The sequence below is a fragment of the Anoplophora glabripennis genome, unplaced genomic scaffold (assembly GCF_000390285.2).
Source record: "Anoplophora glabripennis isolate ALB-LARVAE unplaced genomic scaffold, Agla_2.0 scaffold976, whole genome shotgun sequence".
NCBI lineage: Eukaryota > Metazoa > Arthropoda > Insecta > Coleoptera > Cerambycidae > Anoplophora > Anoplophora glabripennis.
In genome coordinates, this window is record NW_019417092.1 from 100,565 (window position 1) to 110,369 (window position 9,805).

Below are 9,805 nucleotides of genomic sequence, written 5' to 3' on the forward strand. Positions count from 1 at the left end.
AGTTAAAGTTTGAGTATGCAATTTTTTCAAAGATACGTACTTATCTACTTTCTGAGTATGGACTAATTTTTGTGGTTTAACTAACATTTATCTTATTAATTGGTAATTCCAAGATGTAAACTTAGATCATTATCGAAAAATAAGTTAACTGAGACCGTAATATCTTCAAACTAATTAACTATAGTTATTTATCTACAGCTACGACGTCACTATATTTTCCGGTAACCTTGAATGATTAGGTAAAATTAACATTTTACAATACTATATTTTATCAAATTCCAGCTCCAGGAAAGATTTATCGACAATTTTATTAATATAATTTTTTAATGACGACTACAGCGTAATAATTTCGCAGCAATTCAGGAGTTTTTTAATTAGAAGCATTATTAACAAATTTATTCAAATATAAAGTTGTTTAAATTGCTTAAAAATGTCGTAAATGAAAGAGGTAACAACCTTTTGGAGAGTAGTGCAGCATTACGACCCATTGTGCATGGCGCTAATAAGGGTTAAAAAAAATGATTAGTGTCAAAGAATCGCTATAAGAGCAGCAATTTGTTCTTTATTTAAAAAATAAGTAGGTATAATTTAATAATCTACTTTTTATGCGTAAATAGTAATTATTAATGACTAAACTATTCTCTAGGTTCAATATTCTCCAAATGGCCAACGAAAGTTATTTTCTATATCTACCTATATTACACAAGAGATTTTTATGCATAATTTAAATATTTCTGTACTGCTACTTACAATAATTTTTGCAAAATAATTAAAACGTTGTAGGATAACAGTTTTAATTAGTTTCCTTTAATTAAACATTTTCTATTAAAATATTTTACAAACTATTCAAGTGAGGATCTTCTTTATTTTGTCTACTTCTATGACTTTTAGCAATCATTCTTCTTAATAAACTGAGTTACATTTTGTTATTACAAAAATCGGATTATATTATAAAAATAAAATCCGAGTCGATTGAACAACTTTGTGGTACTTAATTAAAAATTATTCATTGAATTACGCATGGATGGAATCGTTATTTAAGAATAATGGAAAAGTGTTCACCAAAATAATTTTTTTTTCTGCATGTCGTCCAAAATGTTCTAATTTATTTAAAATATCTCTGGTACTAAAATTAATTTTATTAATATTGATGTAGAATGTAGGCCAACAATTTTTTTGGCACACTTAAATATTACAGCAAATTTCATGTATTTCCTTTTGAAAAATATTTAGTAAATGAAAAGCCAAGTGATTTCCCCAGCAAAGTCGTGAACAATTTATTTTAACAATAAAAACTGCAAAAAAAATATATTCTTTTGGTTTTTTTATAATATCTCGAAAAATAATGATGGAATCGCCTTACTCTCAATAGAACTTTTGTAAAGAATAAAAAAAACCTATAAAATGGTTTTTTATGCTACCCGATCGGTTCATTTTTTTACAACGAATATCCGGAAAAACCTCTAAAATGGACCTTTCTTCAAAAACTCATAACTCCGTCAAATTTGAAGCTGGAAAAACAATATTGCGGGAAATGACAGATAATAATATGTAGTTGAATCGTGCCCAAGATGGTTTCTGTCCGATGCATAATTTTTGCACAATTGCATTATAAACAAATTAGTCTTTTTTTTGCACAGCGTGGCGATTTATCAAAAATGATCCGATTTAAATTCTGAAAACGGCATCTGAAAGTAGACGACAAACTCTCCAATTTGTATATCTCGGATTTTCGTCTGGGTGATGGGAAATATGCTAAAAATGCCCTTAAAAGTCGCCCGAAATAATCGAAAGTACTCTCGAGCCAGAATCCTCCGCTCGCTTCTTCCCCCACTTTCGCTACCCGACTCTTCAAATTTGACGGTTATGAATTTTTGAAAAAAGGTATATTTTAGAGGGTTTTCCGGATTTCCTTTGTACAAAATGAACCGATCGGATCGCACAAAAAAACATTTTATAGGTTTTCTTTTCTCTACAAAAGTCATATTGATAGTAATACGATTCCATCGTTATTTGTCGAGATATAAAAAAATGCATTTCTTGCAGTTTTTGTTTAAAAAAAATTGTTCATGACTGCTGGGCAAATCACTTGAGCTTTCATTTACTAAGTATTTTTCAAAAGGAAATACATGCAATTTGCTGTAATATTTAAGTGTAAAAACAGCCTCTTTTTTCACTCTATTGGTTGGCCTAATGGTTAGGTACATTTTCAAAAATTATGGCAGGCAACAGGGAAAAAAAATGTTATTTGTATAATGTAATAAATTAGCTTTTTGTGAAGAGTTAATTTTTTGATAAACATAGAATTTATTTAAATGTGTTCAAATTCAAAATGCAATGACACTATTTCAACACACTATTAATTAATAATTAAGTATTAATACTCTGTATCTCACAATCAAATAAAGAAACCCAAACAGCAAATGTTTATGTAGGTACGAAAATTTAAATGAGATAAATACTACTTCATTTTGGAACATTGCACCCTGTATAGGCATTTCATTTATCTGAGTCTAATAAACTCATAACTCCATTACCAATATTTACCTTCAGATAATATTCAATTCATGCTTATAAGGAAATTAATTATATAAATATCGATGTTATACTTTCGTGATAAAATTTTTTGGTACATCTGGTCATATAATTAGAAAATATTCTAGTTTGGCGTAACTAGACATTGAAATTGAGGACAGTAATTTGATTGGATAACAGAAATAAATATTATTAAATACTTAATAAAAATTGTATCTTTAATAAAGTACAAACTGTCAGTAAAAAGAAATATTTTGAAAAGTTAAATACGTGATAATTTTAACAAGCTGTCGATTTTATTAATAGCATGGTATTACAATTAAACTTATTACCCTATAAAATAACTTATGCAAGATATATATTTATCTAATGTGAATCATATGATTCCAAGGACAATGGTGTACATACTACATATAGGATACAATATAAACGTTTGAAAATTTTAAATCTGAAGATATATCTCATCAACCAAATTAATGAAATGAAAGAGTAATACAGGTACACCCACTGCCACTATATACGAGTATACGTGTATCACTAATTAATATTCCTATTAGCTACACCGCAGTACAAGTTACGACATTAAGAAAGTATTTAGTTTTCAAAATAAAAAATCAAAAAATTATTCACATCTTTCTCTTAAGTTTTTGAATCTCGTTCAATACGTATGTATGTAGATAGGTTCCTTCTTAAATATGACTGTATAAAATTATAAATCATCACTTATTTCAAATAATTTAATACAGAAATAAATATGTATACAACCATACATCCTTTATTTAACATTAGCAAAATGCGTTTTATAATAGGTCAATGTCGGACAGACAATCATGTGAATGAATTCAATATACTTATATGTACAAATTATGTAACAATGATATATAATATAATTCAGCTAATGGACAATTCCGAAGAAAAATTTACTCACTTTTTCTCAAGTCATCTCACTCGAAATTACGTAAATGTAACAGCGCTCGCACCAGGAAGCACAACTCACATTTAAATCGTCGAAATCGTGAACTGGCGAGTACGGGGAAGCCTTAGTGTGAATTCGCGCACAAACAGGGAGTCTGTCGCACGCGCGCAGAGTGGTCACAACTATTTTTCGCGTTATCGATTCTAGTCGCGAGACTCCTGACTACTCAGCAAGACAGCTTAAATCCAGACCTAACCGGGCAGACTTATCTACTCGAGAAAATTTTTTTCACGTGATCAACACGAGTAAAATACAATTTCACGTAAATATTGGGTTTGACGTCTGATTGTAAATCACGCCATGGCACCGTGCCAACTATTTCGGTATTCTTCCCATGCGAGGAGCAGAAAATAGCGAATGAGTAGTTGATGCAAACCTAGATGCGAGTGACCTCCATTAACTTGATCTAGGATTCACGTTCTGGCGTTATCACATCCTTGAGTGACATAATGATGAAGAAAGCCATTAAAGCTTAGACACATAGCAGTGGCGGCTATTGCAGGGGGCTCTGGGGTGGCACGACCCCATAGAAATTTTCATAGCAAAAAAAATGAAACACATTAAAAAGGAAATATTAAATTTCTAATGTGCAGTCAATTTAACTCGACTTGCAAAATTCGTTTGAAAAACTCTGAACTCTCCGCCTAGCTCGCTTCTACATCTGTAAAGTGTTTGCAGCGGTGGTCATGGTTACCGTCGCGCAGCAGTGAAAAATGGAGTGGGGGTAGTGCACGTTTACTATGTAGTTTGGGCTTTGTTTAGTCCGACCATAACCAAATAGTACCTTTTCACGACTTTTTTTCTTATTAGACGTAATTTGTTCAGGTGTGGTGTAAAATTTTGTTACTTACGTATACGTAAAGACAGACTAACAATAATGCTAACTATTGAAAAATAAAATGTGCGAGAAATACCAATTACCTTTAATGAAAAAGTAATTAAAAGCTTATTTCGCACAAATCCAGAATGGACACTATGAAATAATAATATTGAACACATTTGTCCTATATTTCAATAATACTCGTACTTAAAATAGAACTGCTTACAATACTTACCCAATATATTTTTTCTCAATACTTTGTACCTAAACTTTTCTGTCCTTCTCGGCATGGAATTCAAGAGCCGCCACTGATACAAATCAATCCTTTATGTAATGTTTATCGCAGAAATGAAAGGGCTCTGTTGACAATAGTTAATTTTCCAATTCTGTAATATATACAGGGTGTCCGGTAACTGCGGGGAAAAATAAGGGTTATATAGAGCAGGTCAAACGAGTGCTAGTACTTCATATAAACTTTATACATAGGTGCCATTGTTGAGGAGTTAGTTATTGTCACTTAAAGTAAGAAGTTGAAAAATGAATATTGCCCATAATTTCTAAAGGGTTACTTTTATTAACTTGAAATTTGGGGGATCAAAGCAACTCATTCAAATGTATCTTTGTACATTTAAAATTGAATCAAATATTTTTTATTATACAAGTACGGTCGAAATTATGTTCTAAAATTTACGCAACTTTGACAGAGCTGTCAAGTTTGACATTTCGCCCTCGCAGGCAGATAGCCCTGTTACTTTTCTACAAAAAAGGTATACTTCATGACTTATGAAAAAATGAAAGGTTGTCAAGATAATTAAAGTTTTGTATTTTGCGTATAGCCACAACCGGGGACACAACGCAACAGAAAAAAGTTGAGTTGAATACACCAATTCTTTTAGGTAACCCCACAGGAAGAAGTCAAGGGGGTTAAGATCTGATGACCTAGGTGCCCATGCATAAGTGTGGTCCGCCTCGCCCAATCCACCTATTACCAAATGTTGCGTTGGGGTAATTTCTAACTTCACGACTGAAGTGCATGAAATACATCTCCTGTTTGCAATGGCACATTTTCTAGTAGTAGATTTAGATCGTGTTGTAAAAAATTCAAATATCGGGCACCGTTTAGTCTATCCGGTAAGAATTGGTAATTGGTTACCCATACATTAACTATGCGTCTTTGCTGGTGTTTGCCTTGAATGACTAAATGAGGGTTTTATGGGCACCTAGGTCACCAGATCTTAACCCCCTTGACTTCTTGTGGGGTTACCTAAAAGAATTGGTGTATTCGACTCCGGTTTATACAAGAGAAGAGTTGATGGCAATAATAGAACATCATTATAATGAAATTAAACAGAATCCACAAATGCTATTTAGAGTGCAACAAAATAATCTTAAAAGAATAAGGATTAAACTAGATGGAGGACATATCGAGCATTTACTGAAGTAACCTCATTTAATCCATATGTTTCATTCTTATCTTTTTTTCTGTTGCGTTGTGTCCTCGGTTGTGGCTAGACGCAAAATACAAAGATTTAATTATCTTGACAACCGTTCATTTTTTCATAGGTCATGAAGTATACCTTTTTTGTAGAAAAGTAACAGGGCTATCTGCCTGCGAGGGCGAAATATCAAATTTGACAGCTCTGTCAAAGTTGCGTAAATTTTAGAACATAATTTGGACCATCCTTGTATAATAAAAAATATTTGATTCAATTTTAAATATACAAAGATACATTTGAATGAGTTGCTTTTATCCCCCAAATTTCAAGTTAATCAAAGTAACCCTTTAGAAATTATGGGCAATATTCATTTTTCAACTTCTTACTTTGAGTGACAATAACTCCTCAACAATGGCACCTAGGTAAAAAGTTTATATGAAGTACTAGCACTCGTTTGACCTGCTATATATAACCCTTTATTTTTTCCCCGTAGTTACCGGACACCCTGTATATAACCCTTTTCTTTTATTCATTATTTCGGAATCAACGCGTTACGATCCGATGGAAACCAATCAGGTTGCTAGATTTCGGATCGTAACGGGTCATGATTCTGAAATCATGAATAAAAGAAAAGAGCTAATATGTTAAAGGTATGGATCAATACCGAAGCCATGGCAGTTTAAAGTAACATTATTCTGGTTGACATAATGATAAAAATAAAAATATAACTGAATTCGGTAAGATAAGGTTAGGTCATGTTAGATTCGGTTAGATTAGGTTAGCTTAGGTTAAGTTAGGTTATAATGGACACTAAATTGGTCATATACTGGAATCACGAAAGTAGACATATGAGGAAATAGAACAAGTTGCTTTATGAATTTTTAATTAAATGTTTCATATTCACTCATCTCCTTTGGATTATCCTATAATAACTAGATGTATTTAAAAGCTAAATAGAAGTAAGTGAAATTAACGATCTCCATTTCTTCAGCATTGTTAAAAAAAACGATTTTGTCTCATAATTTGGGATCATCCTGTTTTATATACCTTATATTTTTCTTATTAATTTAATAAATTTTCAAATTTCACCTAATTTTACTCGACGGTTTTATCAAAAAACTTCGGATCATCCTGTATATATGTATAGCTCGTCCATATTTTTTTCTTCTGTATACTGTCTTATAAATCATAGATTTCCTTATTTACTAGTTTATACCAGACTATACGTTACAAGATCTTAAATTTAGATTATTCAATACATCAAAAGTCTTACAAGTTCCTTGATTTTCTTCTATTTTTTGTCTTTCTTTTTGTAAAATTATCTTGAAACTTTTTTGACAATTGTATTGTTCGCTAAGACGTCAGGGTTTAAAATGTCACGTTTGTAATAGTATATTACGTAATAAGTGTTGTAAAAAGCATTTTACGCACGAATGGAAAAGTTACGCACGACGCCCGTAGCGGCGAGTGCGTAATTCTATGAGTGCGTAATTGCATTACACCACTACTGTAAATACTTAAAAACACACCGTCTGCGATCAATGTAAGATTCCTATTACGTACTGTAAAAAAATCGCACAGCTTGGTAAAAAAATCGTAGTTTTCCTAGCAACCGCCTAGCAACGGTCAATACAATACTGTTTGTGTATTTAAGTATTTACAGTAGTGGTCGTAGGTAAAGAAAATTAAGGTCTTGAACAAATTTATTTGGAAAAATGTGTTCTCATAATACAAAAAATATTATTCCATGTGCAATCCGAAGCCAAATTTGAATTTCTGCTACCCAATTTACTAATACACTAAAACCCTTACGGAATAAGTCAATTGTTCAATCTTTTTAGAATTACTTAATTAAAAAAAAATTTTTTTACATCTTCCTGCAATTTTCTGCCAAAAAATATAGTATAAAAAAGTCACCACTAACATTTTCAGAGGATTAAAAATAAGGATATGAATATTTGTTTGTTTTTTGTGCACCTTTATATGTTGACAATTTTTTTTAACTGAAAAATGTTTTATTTCGAAAAATCTGACAAAATTCTCCTAGACCCTTTCCTTAATACCTTAATACTTCATTGACTAAAACTTAAATGTCCAAAAAGTCCTTTTCTATTTATTTTTACAATAACCTTATTTACAGTTCTTATGCAGATCTCCTGTGTTAACATTTTCTTTATGATTTCCTACCAAATCTTAGAACGTAATGAAATAGTGACACCATCAACGATTTCGACAGATTCAAGTTTCCAAATATTTACGAATGTTAGAAAATTTTTATACAGGATGTAACAAATATCAAATTTTACAATTTTACCTGAAAGTAACTACTATGAAAAAATAATATTGAACCAAATTTGACTCAATGATTCTTGAGCTATTTATCAAAAAGTTAATTTAATTTTCTATATTTTAGAAGTTGCAGAGCCTTTAAAAATTGTGTTACAAAACTTGTTACGCATCAGCATTGAAAGTTTGTCATTCAGTTTTTCAAATATTCTTTAGGGATTGAATTGAATTGAATCCTAATTGTTTTTCAGATAAAAAGAAAATATTCATACCGTCTGTTGAGGTTGGCATGAAGAGAGAGACGTCTTATCATCCCATTTGCCTCTTTGTCGTCCAGCAGGAAGAGGAGAATATAGTCATAAAATTGTGATTAGATTTTGTCAATAAACCATGGAACCCATACTATTTTTTAGAGAATGATTTCTAGGCCTAAAAAAAGTGAACGAAATTTTCGAAATTAAAAATTAAAATAGGAATGGATGTCCGACCACCAATCATGTAAAAATGGCTTGAAGAAGATTGCACATAATATATATCAGCATTTTTTTTTTTTCGTTGTCAACTAATAGATACAAACAGGTGTTTTTTTTTCTTATATATTTTTCATTATCAAATTTTCTTCATAGTGATATCTATTTAAATTTTAATTTGACACTAACATTTCATTTTTCAAACTTTCAAATCCGGTAACATTAAGAAAATTGAAAATTTTGTAAGATAAGAAAACACCTATTATTTGTATTTATCAGTTCATTAAAAAAAAAAATGGCAAATGTACATCATATATGTAACTCTTTTCGAGATCTCAGGGTCAGTTATCCTTACTTAAAATTTCAATTTCATTACGGACGTTCTCTATGTGGACCTAAGTAGAAATCATCCTCTACAAAAATGTATTTTCAGACCATATTATATATTTTGAAAATTTTTCTTGAAAATTTTCTTGAATATTTTTTGCTACCTGCTTAAAAAAACTTTAAGTAAACACTTAATTATATGACTTTTCGAAATAATTTACTGTTGTCGACGCATCTGCCAAATTATATGAATAGAAGTTAATAATCTCATTCAACAATATTAGATAACCCGCAACCACCATACCACCAAAAATATGTCGAGATATAGGCAACTGAGTTTATAATAATGGATAGTGATAGTTGCCTAAAAATTAGTAAATGACGTAACACCTTTATATGTAAAATGTAAACACCAGAGATATAGAGTAGGGGAGAATGAGCTTCGACGAGTGCGCATCCACTTTTCTAGGGACGCTACGGGCGCAGACATTTTGAAGGCTTTTACGTCACACAGTGACGCAGTTGTTGTTGACGTTAGGTTCGCAGGTAGGGATGTCCCAGTTCAGTGCGAACAGCCGAGCTGAGCGGACGTGTTAGTTTGTGAGGTGAAGTGATTGCAACGAGCAAAATCTACCTGCCTTTATTAAGGCTACCTGGAAAGAATCCCTTTCTTTCCTTTTAATCACCGACCTAATCCCCGGCTAAGCATAGAGGCCGTCGGCATCTTTGTTCAGGTACCTGTCCCGGGGTTATGCCCAGGTAAGTTTTAACTTATTTATCAGTTATTTGCATTACTTTAAAATACATTTCTTTAAAATTGCGACCCCCGACAAACAATATACCAGACAGACAAATACACCAAAAGACACGTACGCCCCCGTAAGGGGGCATCCCCACACGACTAACACTTACACACCCACCCACCCACACACACACGAAGAAGCAATCCTACAAG

The 9,805-nt window shown here is 31.8% G+C and overlaps 1 protein-coding gene across 2 annotated transcripts in view; it reads right to left on the bottom strand.

Moving 5' to 3' along the window:
* Nucleotides 1-3,669, bottom strand: part of LOC108913371 (glycerol-3-phosphate dehydrogenase, mitochondrial) — a 42,600-nt gene extending 38,931 nt beyond the window's left edge. For both annotated transcript variants that reach the window (XM_018718922.1, XM_018718923.1), the window contains exon 1: nt 3,464-3,669. The gene's annotated coding sequence lies outside the window, so the exon portion shown is untranslated. The remainder of the gene's footprint in view (nt 1-3,463) is intronic.
* Nucleotides 3,670-9,805: the final 6,136 nt, after the last annotated feature.